Source organism: Leucoraja erinacea, chromosome 6 (assembly GCF_028641065.1).
Source record: "Leucoraja erinacea ecotype New England chromosome 6, Leri_hhj_1, whole genome shotgun sequence".
In the NCBI taxonomy this organism is placed as follows: domain Eukaryota; kingdom Metazoa; phylum Chordata; class Chondrichthyes; order Rajiformes; family Rajidae; genus Leucoraja; species Leucoraja erinaceus.
In genome coordinates this window covers 47,377,471-47,398,070 of record NC_073382.1, presented here as the reverse complement: position 1 = coordinate 47,398,070, position 20,600 = coordinate 47,377,471, and the positions used below count along the sequence as shown (strand labels likewise).

Here is a 20,600-nt window from a genome sequence, read left to right as displayed (position 1 = left end):
GTGTTCAATTGCAACATTAAACTGAAGCTCCAACTGTTGCTTTCTGTGGATCAACAAAGATCTTGCGATGCACACAAAATGTTGGAGTAACTCAACAGGTCAGGCAGCATCTCTGGAGAAAAATGATGAATGTCTGAAGAAGGGTCCCGACCCGAAACATCACCCATTTTTCTTTTCCAGAGATGCTGCCTGGCCCACTGAATTACTCCAGCACTTTTTGTGTATCTTTGGTATAAACCAGCATCTGCAGTTCTTTGTTTTTTTACAATGATCTTGTAATGCTTGTTTGAAGAAGATTGAGATGTTCTCAGAGTATCATACCTCAGCATAACCAAAGGAGTTATACTGCTTATTGGTTTCATTGTCCTTTGTAAGACTTTATTCATCGTATTTGCCTACAAAATAACAATGTTTAGACTTAAAAGATTATTTAATATCCTTTAGAAAAAAATGTGCATTTGAGTATTGCACATGCTGCACAAATGGATGTTCGTTTTATGTTTAAATTTCGAGCCATAAGACCAATTCATCAACATTTATCTTCCTTATTTACTCTATTATCATCTTAAAGATTTGCAGTTTTCCTCCAAATAAAAGTACCAGCTTTGACATCATAGTAATCCCTTTCCCCTGATATCTTGGCATCGGACGGTGCACTTTTACAATCTGTTTTATTTTCTTCCTATAACAACGGCCTGATTGTTACCCAATTAAGAAAATGTAGTCACGGTTTCAGTTTGGCTTTGCATGTTAATAGATCACAAGTACCCATCTCATGAGTAAAGAGTTAAAACGGTTTAATTGTGGTATGCACAGGTAATGGAACAATGAAATTCTTAATTGCTATCGTTCAACAGGCCTGTAATCACAATAACCCATAAATAATCTATTGGATTTTTCATTATTATATATTAATAACCACAATACTCTGTAACCATAATACTGCAAAAACTGAAAACCGTAGTGCAACCAAAGACGTAATACCTCGAAGATTGTCGTTGCTGAGGTTTGTGTTGCATACTGTTTAAGAGCCTGATGGTCGCTGGGAAAAAGCTGTTCTTGAACCTGTTACTCATGGTTTTCAGGCTCATGCACCTTTTTGCTGATAGCAGTAGCAAAATGAGAGCATGGCCATGGAGGTATGAGTCTTTGATATTGGTTGCCTTTTTTTGGCCTCCTAAGATCCTTTTGATGGTGGGGACAGGCAGTGTCTACCACTCTCTATAATCTCCCTTGTTCCTAGGTGTTTGAAATGCTGAAGCGGACATGATGTAACCAGTTAATGTGATCTCTACTGTGCGCCTGTTGAAGTTTGATATTCGGCAACATACTGAATCTCTTTAATCTTCAAATTGAGGCGTTGAAATATATTTTAGTTTAGTTTATTATTGTCATGTATACAGTGATACAGTGAAAAGCTTTTGTTTACGTGCTATCCTGTCAAAGAGAAGACTGCATGAATACAATCAAACTGTCCACAATGCACAAATAAAGGGTACATCATTTAGTGCAAGATAAAGTCCAATTAAAGATAGTTCTTTATGATTGCAACAATTTGCTGGGCCCGCGACAGATCTTTAGAGATATGCACGGCAGGAACTTGAAGCTATTGACTCTTTCCATCACTGTGGCTCGTGAAGGTGGGTATGTGGTTCCTCGATCTTGCTGATGTTGGGAGCAAGATTGTTGTTCTGGCACCATTCAATCAGATTATCAATCTTCCTTGTACTCTCACTCATCAGCACCTGTATTCATCCAATAACTGGTATCGTTGTCAAATTTAAAGATGGCATCAGAACAGTGTTTGGCTACACAATCATCAGCATAGAGAGAATAGAACAGATGCTGGTTAACACAAAAGGGCACAAAATTCTGGGGTTACTCAGCAGAGCAGGCAGCATCTGTGGAGAACATAGATAGGCCGAGTTTTAGGTCGAGACCATTCTTCAGACATTTTGTAAGTTAATGTGTTGATGGTTATCGAGGAGGAAGTGTTGCTAATGTACTTATTGTGGTCTGTCAATGAGGAAGTCGAGGATTCAATTGCATATACTGGATCTCTGCTCATTCCTGAGTTTGATGATAAATTTGGAGGGGATGATGGTGTTGAATGCCAAGGTGTAGTCGAATCACAGCTTGATTGATGTGTTTTTATAGTGGAAAGGCAGCAAGATCGCATACCCTATTGAACTATCCAGGTTCTTAGTAAGGCAGGAGCTGATATGCAGTATAATTCATCACCACAGACGTTAGTGCCACCATTCGGTTGTAATTGAGGTAAGACACGTTACTCTTCTTGGGCAGCAGTATTAATTATGTCTTTTTAAAGCAGGTGGGAATCTCGGACATTAATAATGATAGGTTAAAGATCATTATTAAATAGAGGTTAAAGAGGTTTATGGTCACGTGTAACCAGATACAATGAAAAGCTATCCAGGCAGCAAGCAGAAAGACTGTACATGATTACAATTGTGCCGTCCACAGTGTACAGACACAGGATAATGGGATATTGTATAGTGCAAGATAAAGTCCGATTTATGATAGTCCAACAGTCTCCAATGAGGTAAATTACTACCGTCCAATGGCCTTGACATCCATCATCATAAAATGCTTTGAGAGGCTAGTCATGGAACGCATTAAAACCAGCCGACCAAGTAGCTTTGGCCCACTGCTGTTTGTCTACTGCCGCAACAGGTCCACGGACGATGCCATTTCCCTGGTCCTACGCTCATCCCTGGATCACCAGGATGAGAGAGATACCTACGTCATACACCTATTCATAGACCACAGCTTTGCTTTTAACATCATTATACCATCCAAGCTCATCACCAAACTTGCGAGACTTGGAGTCAGCACTCATGTCTGCAACTGGATCGACTTACTGACCCAACAGACCCGAATCAGTGAGGATAGGGGACAAATCATCCTCTATGATAATCCACAACACTGGTGCTTCACAAGGATGTGTTCTCATCCCCCTTCTTTACTCCTTGGACACCCACAACTGTGCAGCCTTACAAAATCTAATTCAAATTACAAATTCACAGACGACAATACCATTGTGGGCCGGGTATCAAATAGTGATGAGATGGAGTAAAGGAAGGAGATTGAGAACCTCGTGTACCGGTGTCGAGACAACAACCTTTCTCTCAATGTCTGCAAGACAAAGGAGAAAGTGATTAACCTCAGGAAGCGAAGCGGTACACCAGTTTGCATTGATGGTGCCGAAGTGGAGATTCCTTGGAGTAAATATCACCAACAACTTCTCCTGGACCATCTATACCGAAGCAATAGCCAAAGCACATCAATGCCTCGACTTAGAAGGTTTAGGAAGTTTGGCATGTCCCTAACAACTCTTACCAACTTTTACAGATATGCTGTAGAAAGCATTTTATCAGGATGTATCACAGCATGGTTTGGAAACGGCTCCATCCAAGACCGCAAGAAATTGCAGAGAATTGTAGGCGTAGCCCAGACCATCACATAAACCAACCTCTCTTCTATTGATTCCATTTAAACCTTGTGCTACCTCGGCAAAGCCACCAGCATAATCAAGGACGAGTCGCACCCTGGCCACTCCTCTTCTCCCCTCTCCAATCAGGCAAGAGGTACAGAAGTGCGAAAACGTACACCTCCAGATTCGAGGACGGTTTCATCCCAGCTGTTATCAGGCAACTGAACCATCCTACCATAACTGGAGAGATGTCCTGAACTACTATCTACCTCATTGGGGGCCCTCGGACTATCTTTAATCGAACTTTACTGGCTTTATCTTGCACTAAACACTGTTCATGTTATTCCCTTTATCATATATCTGTACACCGTGAATGGCTCAATTGTAATCATGTATATCTTTGTGCTGACTGGTTAGCACGCAACAAAGGCTTTTCACTGTGCCTTTATACACCTGACAATAAACTAAACTAGGTAGTAGCTCAGGACAGCTCTCTTGTTGTTGATAGGATGGTTTAGTTCCCTGATGAAGAAACTGTCCATAAATCTGGAGGTATGTGCTTTCGCACTTCTGTACCTCCTCTTGCCAGAGGTGAGCGGAGGGAGTGACCAGGGTGAGACCTTAATTATGCTGGGGGCCTTGCCGAGGCAGTGTAAAGAGTAGATGGAGTCAATCGAAGGGAGGTGGGTTTGTGTGGTGGTCTGACCCGTGTCCGCAATTTTCTGCAATTTCTTGGGCCAGTAAATTATGGATTAGCTGAGACTCGTCAGTGAGTCCAGGGATCGAGCAAGAGATCAGACGTGCCTGCATCTGACATCCAGCGCATGATTTTCCACTCGGAGGGTGGTAGGTACATATTAGCTGCCAGAGGAAGTAGTTAAAGTAAGTACAAGGACAAAATTTAAAAGACACTTGGACACTACATGGATAAGAGCAGTTCAGAGGGATATGGACCAAATGCAGGCAAATGGAACTAGCTTAGAGAGGACATCTTGGTCGGCATGAACGTTGGACTGAAGGACCTGTTTCCGTGCTCTATGATCCTATAGCTGCCATCTAGCTGTCTGTGCAAAACCATCCCATTAATGGGAGTAAAATGACCTGGAGTTCTGACTCATGAAAGGAATTTTGTAGAATTTCTGTGGTGTTTTCCTGCATTCCACAGGTATGTGATCTGCCCCACATATTTCATGGTTACTCTTGCAGACTCTCATGCTGTCCTTAGATTTTTGTTTACCTCCAATTGATTTGTAAGTCCAAGAAGCAGCTGTTTTTTGCCATTTCAAGATGAGACTGCCACTCACATTCTGCCATTGTTGACTTGCAAAGTTTGGGTGGAAAGGGAAAGTTGTCAATAAAGGATTCATACATCAAGGACTGGTTGTTCTCTCAAGAATATAATCCATGGCTGTAGTGTATCCTTTTGCTGCAATGAAATATCGTTGTCCAATCCTAAATAATTTTCACAACTTGTTAGAGTCTGCGACAGTTGGCCTATCTCGTTTATGCTGGCTTTCAGCAATCCCATCAGTCTCATTTACTTCCTTGTAACTTATTCTCCGTTTTTTGGTAACCACCTACGCCGAGAGGCAATTACAATGCCAAATAACCTACCAGCACATCTTTTGGATATTGGAAGAAGATGGGACACGAGGAGGAAGTCCACGCAGTCACAGTGTGAATGTGCAAACTCCACACAGGCAGCTTCTGTGATTGCGATCGAAACCAGGTAATTGGAGCAGTGTAGCTGTAACTGCTGCGCCATTGTACCTAGCTTATTGGGGCAGCCATCGTATCTCCTCTTGGAGCAGAAGCCTTGACCTTAGGATAGAGAATATTTGGCAAAGGGCCAGTCAACTTAAAATCAGCACTACAGGTTTCCCTTGCGGTTCCAACACAAAGGCAGGGCTCTCGCTTAACTTTTTTTCCCTGTTGCCAGCCGGGCAACCTTGGCAGCTTTTTAGGTTGCTAATTGACAGTTTAGGTGGTCATTTAAGATGGCTTGCATGATGCGTGCGATAATGTGCTCGGACGAAGTGCGTAGTTACCAGTCGGAATTATGCTCAATGAAGCATTCACATATTATTTCTGCTTCAAATAAAGTCACAAACTAAACATATTCACCAATCAAGACATGATATATCCCACAATGACATGCAGCAAAATTATAAGACAGTATCTCAACTCTTTTTACACATTGCAATTAATGCAATTTCTATTAGTTCTTTCCACTTCCAAACAAAAATGTGGTTGGATTATTCAGCGTATGATCAACCTGTGTCAATAAATCCTGGACCATGGTAACATATATGCGTACGTATAGTTGTGAATGTTGCTCATTAAATAACTACAGTACTGATACTCCATATTAAGAGCATTGATTTGCCGTTAAAATGAATTCTGTAATAACGTGTCAACGGCAGCAGTGACAATCGAACACTGCGGTTTTAATGTTTCACGTGTTCACAATTTAATTAATCCATCTTTATGGATTAAAACAAATAATAACATTGGGAATTAAAACACATTTGATTGCATTCCGTTATCAAACATAGTCAATGTTCGCTCTGAAGACATTTCCAGGACAATAGGGTCAGGGAGGGGGGTGTGTGTGAATCAGTGCGGGGTGGATAGATGGCGGGATGAATTGAGGCAGGTGAATTAGTACGTGTTGGTTGGAGTAGGTAAAATTGTGAGGGGAGAGCACGGGGGATGTCAGTGGTGTTGAATGGGGGGGTTCAGTACGGGATGGATGGGGGTAGACAAAAGTGCTGGAGAAACTCAGCGGGTGAGGCAGGATCTATGGAGCGAAGGAAATAGGCAAATGTTTCGGCTCGAGACCCTTCTTCAGACTGTCCCCCCCCCATTCTTCTTGAATAGGAGGATCAGTACAGAATGGATGGGGGGGGGGGGGGGGTGGCGGGGAGGAGGAGAGCAGCGCAGGATGAATGGGAGGGGAGGGGTCAGTACAGTGTGGATCGGAGGGTCTGTGCAGGATGAATGGGGGATCACTACAGGATGAATGAGGGGAAGGTGCAGGGTAAATGGAGGGTGGGTCAGTACGGGATGAATGCGTGGATTAGTACAGGATGGATGGGGGATCAGTACAGGATGGATGGAGGAGAAGTGCAGGATGGATGGGAAAGGGGTAAGTACAGGATGAATTGGGGGACCAGTGGGTGGGGTGGGTGGGGGTGAGGGGGGAGGGGGGGTAGCAGGAGAATCAATGCGAGGTGGATGGGGTGATCAGCGCAGGATGAATAGATTGGGGGGGGTGGGGGGGTGGAGATGGTGAGGGGGAGAACAGGGGATGTCAGTGAGGACTGAATAGAGGCGGGTATGGGGATCAGTGCGGGATGGAGAGGAGGGGTCCCAGGTTAAGGGGGGGGGGGGGGCTGGAGGGGGCGTACGAGAGAGAGAGAGAGAGAAGGGGGGCGAGGTATGGAGGAAGGAGGGTCAGCGCTCCTTGAACAACATCGCCCCGCTGCCTTAGCCGTTGGGAACTCCTCGCCACCGCCTCCCTCCTCCGCCAGCCAACAGCAAGGTGCGGGGCCGAGCGGTGCAGCTCAAAGATCCTATAGCTATAGTATCTTTGGTGCAGCTGCTTCAGAAGGGTTGGAGCAAATGACGGGCCCCGAACGGCAGCGGCAGCGGCCTCGACAGCGACTCCATCACCTCCTACTCCCGCCGTCCGCCTGCCCTGATAAGGACCGCTGCTTGCAAATGCGCTTTTCGGGGCCCGTCATTCGCTCTGCTAAACAGCGGCCGCTATCAGGGTGGGCGGGAGGAGGAGGAGATGGAGCCGCTGTTCGGGGCCTGTCACTCGCTCTGACCCTTCCTCACCCCGCACCTAGTATCTTTCCCACGCAATACAGCCGTCACTGCCGACACAAAACGTTACGTTTCTTTTCTCCAGAGATGCTGCATGACCCGCGAAGTTTCTCCAGTGTTTTGTGTCTGTCTTCGGTACAACCCAGTATCTGGTTGCCAAGCCGGGCAAAATGACTCGGTGTTTAGGTTGCCCGGCGGCGCTTTGAGTGGTCAGTGGCACCCGGGCAACCGTTAATTTCGAGCCCTGAAAGGTATTTTCAAAGTGCTGTTTGGTAGCGATTTTCTGAACATAGAACAAAGAGCAGTTGTTTAGCATGGTTGTTCAAAAAGATGACTGTATTTGAAACTGAATATATTAATATAATAATATAATAATAATAATATATTTTATTGTCATTGCACATAAGCGCAACGAGATTTGGGTGACGTGACCACCTGAGGGGGACAGTCCAGGGGGGATGGGGGGCACTCAGCAAGGCCGGTTCAAAGCCGCTATAGCTCTGGGAATGAAGCTGTTCCTGAGTCTGGAGGTTCGGGCGTAGAAGGACCTTGTAACGTCTGCCGGAGGGAACTAGTTCGAACAGTCCATTACAAGGGTGTGAGGAGTCTTTATGGATGCTGACGGCCTTCCTGAGGCACCGTGTGTGGTAGATGCCTTCCAAGGCTGGTAGCTGGGTCCCAATAATCCTCTGCGCTCTGTGGACGACGCGCTGAAGAGCTCTCCTCTCCGCCTCCGTGCAGCTGAGATACCACACAGAGATGCCATATGTTAATATGCTCCCTGTGGTGCAGCGGTAGAAGGTTGTCAGCAGCTGTTGGGGCAGACCAGTCTTTTTTAATGTCCTCAGGAAGAACAGTCGTTGCTGTCAGGTCCTCTGAAATGTGAGTGCCCAGAAACTTAAAGCTGGACACTCTCTCCACACTTTCCCCGTAGATGGAGATTGGGGCGTGTTCTCCATTATGGGACGTCCTGAAGTCAATAATCAGCTCCTTGGTCTTGGAGGTGTTTAGTGACAAGTTGTTACGTGTGCACCAGTCCGCCAGGTTCTGCACCTCCGCTCTGTATTTTGTTTCACCATCATTGGCGATCAGCCCAATCACTGTTGTGTCGTCTGCAAACTTCACGATGGTGTTGGTGTTGAATGCAGGAACAGTCGTGAGTGAAGAGGGAGTAGAGCATGGGGCTTAGTACACAGCCCTGTGTTGTGCCGGTGCTCAGGGTGATAGTGGAGGACAGGTGCGGGCCCAGTCTCACTGCCTGCGGTTGCTCCGTCAGAAAGGAAGGAACTTGAACAGGTAGTGTTCTGTTGTGCCTGATAGCCCTGCCCTTCCAAGTTGCGAGATGTGGTGTATTCATGAATTATTATTGGAAAAGCCCAAAGAAATCCTGCAGTGCATGTAGATTTTGTGTTGGTTTTAGAGATAGAGGTCTTTTGGCCCACTGTCCATGCTGACCAACGATCACCAATCAATTTACAGTAGCCAATTAAACTACAAACCTGTACATGCGGGAGGAAACCAGAGCACCCAGAGAAATCCCAGGTGGTCACAGGGGGAATGAATAAACTGCAGACAGCACCCCTAGTCGGGATCGAACTCTGGTCACTGGCGCTATAAGGCAGCGACTCTGCTGCTCCACCACTCTGCGCCTTAATTGCTGCACAGTGCATCACATAATGGAGAAGGTGAATATTTATGATGGTGTATTGGGTGCAAATCAATAGCTTCAGTTTGAAGATGGGTCCTCGAACTAAAACGTCACCTATCCATGTTCTCCAGAGATGCTACCTGAACCATTGAGTTACTCCAGAACTTTATGCCTTTTTATGTGCCTTATCTGCAGTTCCTTGCATCCAGCTATCTGGTTGTTTGTTCGTGTGTGGCATCAAGCTTCATGTTGGTTCTGCATTCATCCAAGCTGCTAGAGATGATTTCCTTTCACTCATGCATTGAAGATGGTAGAAATAATCTGGAAAGTAATGAGATTAATCACTTGCCATGGTATTCTCGTTCTTTGCCTATTATTTGCAGTCATGGTGTGTTTACACAGTTGGTCAAGTCATGCATCTGGTCCTTGGTGACCCCATGGTGAGAATGCAGTGGTGTTAAATATCAAGAGGTGGTGATTTGGTGCACTTTTGTTGATGAATGTCTGGCACTTGTGCTTTCTGAATATTACTAATTACTAATCACTTCTCACCACACGCTTGGTTGTTAAGGTAATGTTATACTTTGGAACATGGATGAAATTGCAAGGAATTACAGATACAGCAATGGAAACAACCCCTTCGGCCTACCAAGTAGACGCCAACCATAAATCATCCGTTCACACTAGTTCTATATTATCCCACTTTTGCATTCACTCCCTACACACTAGGGGCAATTTACAGAAGCCAATTAACCGATAAACTCGCATGCCTTTGGTATCGGGCGGAAGGCAGTGGGGGTGGGGGGCGGCTGGAGGTTGAACCAGAGCACCCGAAGGAAACCCATAAGGTCGAGGGGAGAATGTGCAAATTCCACACAAACAGCACCCAAGGTTAGGATCAAACCCAGGTCTCTAGTGCTATGAAGCAACAGCTCTACCAGCTGCGCACTGTGCTGCCCAGATCAGACTAATTGTGAATGGAACTGAGTGCATTTTAATGATCAGGAAATATCTCAATTTCTGACATTTATGGAGAAATAATCGTTGAAGCAGCTAAAGGTCTTTCAGGAAAGTTTAGGACTTTCCAATAACAGCTCCCTGAGACCCAGTTGATAGCCATGCCACACTTGGCTGAGTTCAGCAATAGAAACATTTTTCTCTCCGATTCCCATTGATTTTTCCAGGCCTCATTGAAATCATACTGTGTTAAATCTGCCTTAGCTTCAAGGACTGTTAAATTGACGGTACACAGCGGGTGCAGCAGCATCTATGGAGTGAAGGAAATAGGCGACGTTTCGGGCCGAAACCCTTCCTCAGACTGAGACTCTGTCTCTGATTTATTGGTTCTGTCCAAAATTTGATCGCAGCTGTACCGAATTTGGGATTTGAATGCAGCTTGCAGAACCCGAGCACCAGCAAGGCGGGTTTTAGATCAAGTGTGTGCGGCATGCTTAGAGTGAACCCATCCAATATGTCACCATGTTATAGGAAAGATGTTGCCAAGCTTGAAAGGGTTCAGAGAAAGTTTCTCATGATGTTGCCAGAACTTGAGGGATTGAGCTAAAGGAAGAGGTTGAGCATTCTAGGGCTTTATTCATTAGAGTGCAGGAGGATGAGGGGTGATTTTATATAGGTGTACAAAATTACGAGTAGAATAGATTGGGTAAAGGCACAGTCTTTTCCCTAGAGTAGGAAAATCAAGAACCAGTGGGCATGAGTTTATGTTGAGGGGGGGAAAGATTTAATGGGAACATGGGATGTAACTTTTTTTACACAATGGGTGGTGGGTGTATGGAACAAGCTGCCGGAGGGGGTAGTTGAGGCAGGTACTATTGCAATGTTTAAGAAACATTTAGATAGGTACATGTATAGAATAGGTTTTGAGGGATATGGGCCAAAAACAAACGGGTGGAACTTGTGTAGATAGCAGACTATTATCTAAATGGTGGCCAATTGGGAAAGGGGCAGATGCAGCGAGACCTGGGTGTCATGGTACACCAGTCATTGAAGGTAGGCATGCAGATGCAGCAGGCAGTAAAGAAAGCGAATGGTATGTTAGCTTTCATTGCAAAAGGATTTGAGTATATGAGCAGGGAGGTTCTACTGCAGTTGTACAGGGTCTTGGTGAGACCACACCTGGAGTATTGCGTACAGTTTTGGTCTCCAAATCTGAGGAAGGACATTATTGCCATAGAGGGAGTGCAGAGACGGTTCACCAGACTGGTTCCTGGGATGTCAGGACTGTCTTATGAAGAAAGACTGGATAGACTTGGTTTGTACTCTCTAGAATTTTGGAGATTGAGAGGGGATCTTATAGAAACTTACAAAATTCTTAAGGGGTTGGACAGGCTAGATGCAGGAAGATTGTTCCCGATGTTGGGGAAGTCCAGGACAAGGGGTCACAGCTTAAGGATATGGGGGAAATCCTTTAAAACCGAGATGAGAAGAACTTTTTTCACACAGAGAGTGGTGAATCTCTGGAACTCTCTGCCACAGAGGGTAGTTGAGGCCAGTTCATTGGCTATATTTAAGAGGGAGTTAGATGTGGCCCTTGTGGCTAAGGGGATCAGGGGGTATGGAGAGAAGGCAGGTACGGGATACTGAGTTGGATGATCAGCCATGATCATATTGAATGGCGGTGCAGGCTCGAAGGGCCGAATGGCCTACTCCTGCACCTATTTTCTATGTTTCTATAGGGCATGTTGGTTGGTGTGGGCAAGTTGGGCCGAAGGGCCTGTTTCCACACTCTATGACTCTATGTAGCTGATGATCTTGAATATGCTGTTATAGTGACAGTTGCCTCGATTAGATTTGTCTTGCTTTCCTATGTGTGCAGGGCATACTGAGGCAGTTTTCACTCCATCCAGTAGAGGCCAGCCTTGCAGCTGGACTGGAACAGCCTGGCAAGAGATGTAGCTCGTTTTGGAATATAGTTGGAGCTGGGTAATTGAATGGTGTGATAACCTTTTTTTTCTCCTTTTTTTTTCTGCATTCAGTGATCTTTTACATATCGTGCATTAAATGAATTAAATTGATTTAATTAGGCTGGCATGTAGAACTAATGCCTCACAGCTTCAGCGCCCCCAGTCCAAGTCAAGTCAAGTCAAGTCAAGTTTATTTGTCACATACACATACGAGATGTGCAGTGAAATGAAAGTGGCAATGCTCGCGGAACAACAAAACAACCAAACAAATTATAAACACAATCATAACACACATATTATTTTACATAATAATGTAAAATCCCCAGTCCAGTCCCCACCCAGGCGTTGTCTGTATGGAGTTTATACATTCTCGCTTGAGACCCTTCAGAAGCAGCGTTTAGTTTTTATGCACCACATATATAGAACAAACTTCCAGAAAAAAAGCAGTTCTTCTTATAAATTGGGACTGAAGACTTTTCTGTTTGACTCTTCTTTTTAAATGCTTGTAAATTTAATAATTATTCATTTCTTACACTGCACTGTAACTCTTATTCTTTTATTTTATACTTGTCTTATTCTATTTTGGCTTGTTTTTATTTTTTATTCTTTTTAATGACTTTTTAATTGCTTTTGATTGCTTTTTAATGCTTTGTGTAAAACAGTTTGACATGTTCCTGAAATGTGCTATATAAATAAACTTGCTTGCTTGCTTCATTAGGACTGAAAGAGTAGAGGGGAAAATACCCACTATAAAGAGGAGAGAGGAAGGTCCATGAGCTGAATGTGAATGCTGGTGGAGTGAAAGGTTTATAAACCCATGAAACTCTGTCCCTATTCTTTCTTGGGAGATGCAGGAAGAGTGAAGTGCAGGAAATGTAGGAGATGAGGGTGGGAGAAAGCCATGTTTCTGAAAAAAAGTAGAACACTGAAATGAATGTGGCAAAAGGTAAGGAGCAAGGAATCTCTCCTCTACTCTTTCAGTCCAGATGAGAGGGTCTTGATCCAAAACATCGACTGCCATTTTCATCTACAAGTGCTGCTTGACCTGCTGAGTTCCTCCTGCAGTTTGTTTCATATTTCCAACATTTTCAGTCTTTGTTATCGACTACCAGCATCAATTTTGTAAAATTTCAGGACAAAGCATTTTGTTTTGCCTGAGGTACCTTGCCGTGCTTGACATTCAGGAAGAAAGTCACACAAAAATCCAGAATGCGGGCTTTTTACCTGGTGCATGAAGAGGATTTGAAACGCTTTGCGCTGAAGTGCGTGCAGAATGATACGAGGTGGTTATGTATGTCCAATGAAAGGCAACATTTTGAGAGCTCTGTAATAAGTTCATAAGTTATAGGAGCAGAATTAGGCCAGTTGGCACATCAAATCTACTCTACCATTCAATCATGGCTGATCTATCTATCTTTCCTTCTCAACCACATTCGCCTGTCTTCTCCCCATTGCCCCTAACACCCGGACTAATTAATAATCTATTAATCTCTGCCTTAAAAATATCAATTGACTTGGCCTCCACATGGCCTCTATGCCTCTTGGCCATTAAAAGGGTTATTCCGGACATGGTTCCATGTGTTCTGGGCTTGTGCCACAATAAGCTAGTGTACTGCTCGATTCACCTTTACCCCATTGTGAATTTATCTCTGGAACCGGTGCACTGCAACATTAAAAATGATATCCTACAGCCTGTATCTTCATCTTTGCTCTACCTGTTGTACTTGAGTTTTATGTATGGTATTATCTGATCTAATTGGATAGCATGCAAAACAAAGCTTTTCAGTGTACACAACTTATTTTTTGCTTCCTCTTTTTATTCTCCATTTATTTGTTCCACAGAGTCATTTCGCATTGTTGCCATATGTGAATCATAGCATTGAACTCATTCACCTCACTGTATGCTGAGGCAATAGATTTCACAGTTACAAAAAGGGACATGACCCCAGATGTCACCATATCAAGCTTTAAAACATGCACCACCAGACTCGGGAACACATTCGTTCCCTCTGTATCAGGCTTCTAAAAGGTCCTTCAATACGCTAGGGTAATGTCCAATTCACCTCGACCCCATTGTGGACATTGAACTTTGTCTCTGGAACTATTGCACTACAATGCTGAGAACTCAAGTCAAGTCAAGTCAAGTTTATTTGTCACATACACATACGAGATGTGCAGTGAAATGAAAGTGGCAATGCTCACGGACTTTTGTGCAAAAGACTAACAACAAAACAACCAAACAAATTATAAACACAATCATAACACACATATTCTTTTACATAATAAATAATGGAAGGAAAAACGTTCAGTAGAGTTAGTCCCTGGTGAGATAGGCGTTTACAGTCCGAATTGCCTCTGGGAAGAAACTCCTTCTCAACCTCTCCGTTCTCACCGCATGGCAACGGAGGCGTTTGCCTGACCGTAGCAGCTGGAACAGTCCGTTGCAGGGGTGGAAGGGGTCTCCCATGATTTTATTTGCTCTGGAGTTGCACCTCCTGTTGTATAGTTCCTGCAGGGGGGCGAGTGAAGTTCCCATAGTGCGTTCGGCTGAACGCACTACTCTCTGCAGAGCCTTCTTGTCCTTGGCAGAGCAATTCCCAAACCAGATGGTAATGTTCCCGGACAAGATGCTTTCCACCGCCGCTGCGTAGAAGCACTGGAGGATCCTCGGAGACACTCTGAATTTCCTCAATTGCCTGAGGTGGTAAAGGCGCTGCCTTGCCTTACTCACGAGTGCTGAGGCGTGTGATGCCCATGTCATATCCTCGGAGATGTGGACTCCCAGATATTTAAAACAGTTCACCATATCCACAGGATCCTCATTTATCCTCAATGGAGTGTACGTCCTCGGATGATGTGCCCTCTTAAAGTCCATGATCAGCTCCTTTGTTTTTTTGATGTTCAAGAGGAGGCCGTTATCCTGGCACCAGAGTGCTAGATCAGCCACCTCCTCCCGGTAGGCCTTCTCATCGTTGTCTGAGATCAGGCCCACCACCACAGTGTCATCAGCAAACTTAATTATTGAGTTGGAGCTGAACCTAGCCACACAGTCATGTGTGTACAGGGAGTACAATAGGGGGCTGAGGACGCAACCCTGGGGCGATCCTGTGCTCAGGGTGAGGGACTTCGATGTATTCCCTCCCATCTTGACTACCTGGGGCCTGACGGTGAGAAAGTCCAGGACCCAGGCACACAGGGAGGTGTTGAGCCCCAATTCCATTAGCTTCCCGGCCAGTCTGGTGGGGACTATCGTGTTGAAGGCTGAACTGTAGTCTATGAACAGGATCCTCACGTAGCCCCCCTTCTGGCTGTCCAGATGGGAGAGAGCGGTGTGCAAGACCTGGGAGACCGCATCGTCCGTGGACCTGTTCGGACGATATGCGAACTGCAATGGGTCCATGTTCCGAGGGAGGAAGGCGCAGATGTGATTCTTCACCAGCCTCTCAAAGCATTTCATGACTACCGAGGTAAGGGCCACCGGACGGTAGTCATTCAGACAGGCTGGGGAGGCATTTTTTGGTACCGGTACAATGATGGATTTTTTTTAAGCAGGCAGGGACCACGGACTTGTCCAGGGAGAGGTTGAATAATGTAGTGAGCACTGGAGCTAGCTGCGTAGCACAGGACTTGAGTACTCGCCCCGAGATGCCATCGGGGCCTGCAGCTTTTCTCGTGTTCACCCATGTCAGAGCCCTCCTCACGTCGTGCTCGGACAGCGAGAATGTGTGCACATTCCTCCTTTCAGCTTCGGTGGTCAGCCAGCTGGTGGTATTGTCGATAGTCGGCAGACCTGGAGTGGTGTTGCCCCACTCGAAACGAGCGTAAAAGGAGTTCAGGTCGTCAGCTAGGGAGGTGCCGGCACATGCGGATGAGGAAGGGGTGCTCCGGTAGTTGGTTACAATCCGTAACCCCTGCCACAGGCTTCTGGTGTCCTGCTGCTCCATCTGTAACTCCATCTTGTCCCTGTACCTTCTCTTTGCGTCCTTCACCGCCCTTCGCAGTCGGTAGGACTCTGCCTTGTAGACGTCCATGTTTCCTGATGCCAGACCCGAGTTGTAAGCAGCGGTGCGAGCATTCAGGACCACACGAACAGACCTGTCTACCCAGGGTTTTTGGTTCGGAAAGGTGCTTACCCTTACCGTGGGGACGATGTTGTCGGTTACTGTTGCGATGAAGTCCGTGACTGCTTCCGCAAACTCACTGACGTCACTGGAACTTGCTTCGAACATATTCCAGTCGACATCGCTCAGTGCATCTTGCAGCATGGCCTCTGACTGGTCGGACCACCGCTTTACGTCCCTCGTCTCTACCGCTTCCCGAACTATCCTCTGTTTATACTCCGGCAACAGGAAAATGGCAGCGTGGTCAGATTTTCCTAGGGGAGGGAGTGAAACGGCCTTGTAGCCTTTCCTGAACGGTGTGTAGCAGTGGTCCAAAGTTCTCTCCCCCCTGGTGGCACACGTGATGTGTTGGTAGAAGTTCGGCATGACCTTCTTGAGATTTGATTTATTAAAATCTCCAGCCACCACCATAGCCGCATCCGGGTACTTGTTTTGATGTCGACATAGCACATCGTGTAGGGCCGATAGTGCCACGTCGGTGTCCGCCTGCGGTGGAATGTAGACGGCTGTGACGATCACTGAGCCGAACTCCCGGGGAAGGTAGAATGGGCGGCATGAAATCGTCAGGTGCTCCAGGGCCAGCGAGCAGGAACGGGAAAGCATCTTGATATTTCCAGGGTTGCACCAGTTGTTATTGGTCATGAAGCAGACTCCTCCACCCTTGGATTTCCCAGATGCTTCTGTTCTGTCAGCACGGTGGACAGTGAAGGACTCGGTTGGGCAAATTACCTGATCCGGAATCAGTGAGGTCAGCCATGTTTCAGTCAGGCAGAGGATGTCGCAGTCCCTTATGTCCCGCTGGAATCTGATCCTCTGATCCTGGAGGTCATCCAGCTTGTTTTCCAGGGACTGGACATTCGCCAGAAGAATGCTGGGCAGAGGGGGACGAAAGGCTTGGGCTTTCAGCCTATTCCGAATCCCCCCCCCGCTTCCCTCGATGTTTTCTCCGGGTTTTCCTTGCAGCCGAGCTCCCTTTGTTGTTGCAGCAGCTTCTGTTGATCTCTGCTGGCCATGCTGGATCAGTAAGTACAGAGTTTAAAAAGTCTCCGTTTGCCCTGGAGTTTAGATTTAAGAGGGTTTCCCTGTCATACTTTGTTAGTACTAGGGAGTTAGAACTTAGAAATAAGTTAAAAAGGAACATAAAAGTTAAAAACACACACAATTTTCGCGGAGCTGCCACAACGGCGACTGGACAGGGCCGCGCCATTTTTTTTACTATTTGCTGTCTTGTTTCCTTTGCACTACCTATTGTATTTGACTTTGGCTCTGCCTATTTTTAGTTTAGTTTAGAGATACAGCATGGACACAGGCCCTTCGGTCCACTTAATCCGCACCGACCAGCGATCAGCTAAGACTTTCCTACAAACACTAGGGATTTTTTAAACATTTATACCAAGCCAATTAACCGACAAACCTGTACGTCTTTGGGAGAAAACACCAAAGCTCTTGGAGAAAGCATACGCTGTCACGGGGAGAATGTACAAATTCCGTACAGATAACACCCGTCGTCAGGATCAAACACGGGTCTCTGGTGCTGTAACTCTAACGCCGCGCCAGCGTGCTGCCCTTTGCCAAGTCTTTGGTGAAGTGATGAGCTGTCACAGTATGGCACTGATGCAAGTTTTTTTTCATTTGATTACTTCAACTAAATAGGAAATCCTGTGAGAAGCTGCATTTCCTCGTTTGGTACAGAATGAATGTCTTTCGAAAGGGTAAATAAAGCTTAAAGAATATAATTAAAAATAATAAGTATTGTTTGTGCAATTCTCTCTGTTTAATGGAACTGAATTAATGACGATCGATGATTTAACAGCTATAATTGGTTGCCTGTGCAATGTCTCCTATGCTGCATTGTGAGATTGTAGAACAGGTACCCAGTTAAAACTTTATTTGCCAAAAAAAATCATGTTGTTACTATTTGTTGCTCTTTATCGTATCTGTTCATAATTTACTTGATTTTGAAATTGTTTCAGAGGCAATATGCAGACATATCTACGTGATTTTGTTTTTCTGTTAGGCATTCAGCAGCAAGAATGGGGTTTTCAGCTGATGAAAATCTGGATGAAAATCCTGGAAATGATATGGAACAATTATGCTGATATTAAAATCAGATGAATGTCATACTTAATCTCACAAGATAGTAAAGATAAATGTCTCTTGTTAAACCGTACACACATGGAATTAGTCCCCCCTGCCCAAACCATGTACATTAAGTTATTTATTAATCTATCTCTGCCATTTAGCAAATTCCTTCCTTAAATTGTGTAAAATGAAGTTAAGCAGCGAAGGCAACTTGCACTTTTATGGGAACTTTTAATATGTGTACTGCCTGACTTTCCAGAGTAGACACCTCTTTCAACTTTTTTTTTAAATATGGGGAAAATAGAAAAAAAAAGAAGCATTTATTTTGTAAAGTAGATCAGTGTTCAGGCACAATACTACTTCATTAGGAAGGCGATGTTAAGTAGACCATATGCATAACTGTTAATAATATGTGTGTACACAGCAAAAATCCAGTACTTTTATTGAATAATTGCACCACTTAAACTGTTTTCTATTATGCCACAATTGGTTTATTTTTGCATTAATACAGTGATGAATTAAATGGTGAACTGGACAACAGTAAATTAGTGGTTTATAGATTTGCAAACATATCAATGGAGCAATGAGAGCAGCTGGATGCTGGGGTAGGAAGCATAAATTATTTAAAAATATGCGACACACCAAATCATTAATAAAAATTATGTTTTTCAACACAATAAGAAAAAAAACTTGGAAATCATGAGGGCAGTTTTACAAAATTGAGATGTGTTCTCAGGGTTTTTAGAGGCCAGAACCCATACAGCATTACAATCAGCAGTGATAGTTCATGTATTCACATTTACAAACAAATGTTGGTGGAATTATGGGTCAGTCTGATAGGACTAAGGGTTGCTAATGTATGCCACGGATAGGATTTGTGGGCCACCAGTATAATTTTTGCTGTACATTCATGGAAAAGGAGTACTGACACAGGAGCAGAATTAGGCCATTCGAGCCCAGCAAGTCTACTCCACCATTCAATCATAGCTGATGTATTTTGCCCTCTCAACTGCATTATCTTGCCTTCTAACCATGACCTTACTAGTCAAGAACCTATTGATCTGTGCTTTAAAAATATGCAATGACTTGGCCTCCACAGCCATTTGTGACAACAGTAGATTGGCTATTTCATACCAGCCAATTATAGTGCTTGTTAGTAATAGCTCCGCCTAGTATGTACTTTTATAATATCGAGAAGTCGCTTATGTTAGTTAGTGTACGGGATGCATATGAAAGGCTTGAAATCGGCATCAGTAGTGGCCTGCAGGCACGCTGCGCCTAGTTTGTACTGGGATGCATCACAGGTAAGCGTCACCGGTAACTCCAGAGCGAAGTAGGTGAGTGTAGGTGCGCTAGCCAGCTGCAGTTTGAGAGTGTCGCAAGCCCTTTGGTGCTGCGGGTACCAGGACCATGCCGCGTCCTTGTATGTCAGTTCTCGCGGGGGGCCGATATGTCGCTGAGTTTGGGAATACATTTTCCCAGGTAGTTAACCATACCGTGGAATCATTGTAAACTCGTGACATCAGTAGGAAGCAGCATTTCGTTGATAGCTGCAGTTTTCAGCAGATCTGGTCTGAAACCGTCGCTGGTAAAAGCATGTCCAACGTAAGTGACCTCAGGAACTCGAAACCTGCACTTTAGTGGATTGAGTTTAAGCTGAATGTCATTGGCAAGATCAAGTAATCTCTTCAGATTGGCGTCATGTTCAGCCAAGAGGATTTCAGTATAGGAGTAAAGAGGTTCTTCTGCAGTTGTGTAGGGCTCTGATGAGACCATATCTGGAGTATTGTGTACAGTTTTGGTCTCCTAATTTGAGGAAGGACATCCTTGTGATTGAGGCAGTGCAGCGTAGGTTCACGAGATTGATCCCTGAGATGGCGGGACTGTCATATGAGGAAAGATTGAAAAGACTAGGCTTGTATTCACTGGAGTTTAGAAGGATGAGGGGGTTCTTATAGAAACTTATAAAAGGACAGGACAAGCTAGATGCAGGAAAATGTTTCCCAATGTTGGGCGAGTCCAGAACCAGGGGCCACAGTCTTAGAATAAAGGGGAGGTCATTTAAGACTGTGAGAAAAAACGTTTTCACCCAGAGAGTTGTGAATTTATGGATTTTCCCTGCCACAGGGGGCAGTGGAGGCCAAGTCACTGCATGGATTTAAGAGAGAGTTAAATAGAGCTCTAGGGGCTAGTGGAGTCAAGGGGTATGAGGAGAAGGCAGGCACGGGTTATTGATAGGGGACAATCAGCCATGATCATGATGAATAGCGGTGCTGGCTCGAAGGGCCGAGTGACCTCCTCCTGCACCTATTTATGTTTCTAGGTCGCGACCGTAGACGAGAATATCATCAACAATGATGGCGCGTGGGTACTCTGCAAACAATTGATCCATAGTGCGCTGGAAAACTTCACTAGCGGAGTTGATGCCAAAAGGCATTCTTAGAAATTTGTAGCGGTCAAAGGGGGTGCAGAACATAGTGAGGTTGGATGAGTCCGGGTCTGGTGGAATCTGCTAAAAGGAGCTTTTGGCATCCACGACT

The 20,600-nt window shown here is 45.0% G+C and overlaps 1 protein-coding gene across 4 annotated transcripts in view; it reads left to right on the top strand.

Moving 5' to 3' along the window:
• The window catches only part of cdk8 (cyclin-dependent kinase 8), a 90,809-nt gene that overhangs the window by 2,262 nt on the left and 67,947 nt on the right, over positions 1-20,600 (top strand). Inside the window, exon 1 of one of the 4 annotated variants that reach the window (XM_055636917.1) lies at positions 17,672-17,690. The exons of the other annotated variants lie outside the window; for them this stretch is intronic. The gene's annotated coding sequence lies outside the window, so the exon portion shown is untranslated. Of the gene's footprint in view, positions 1-17,671; positions 17,691-20,600 lie in introns of those variants that run through there. 4 annotated transcript variants of the gene reach the window in all.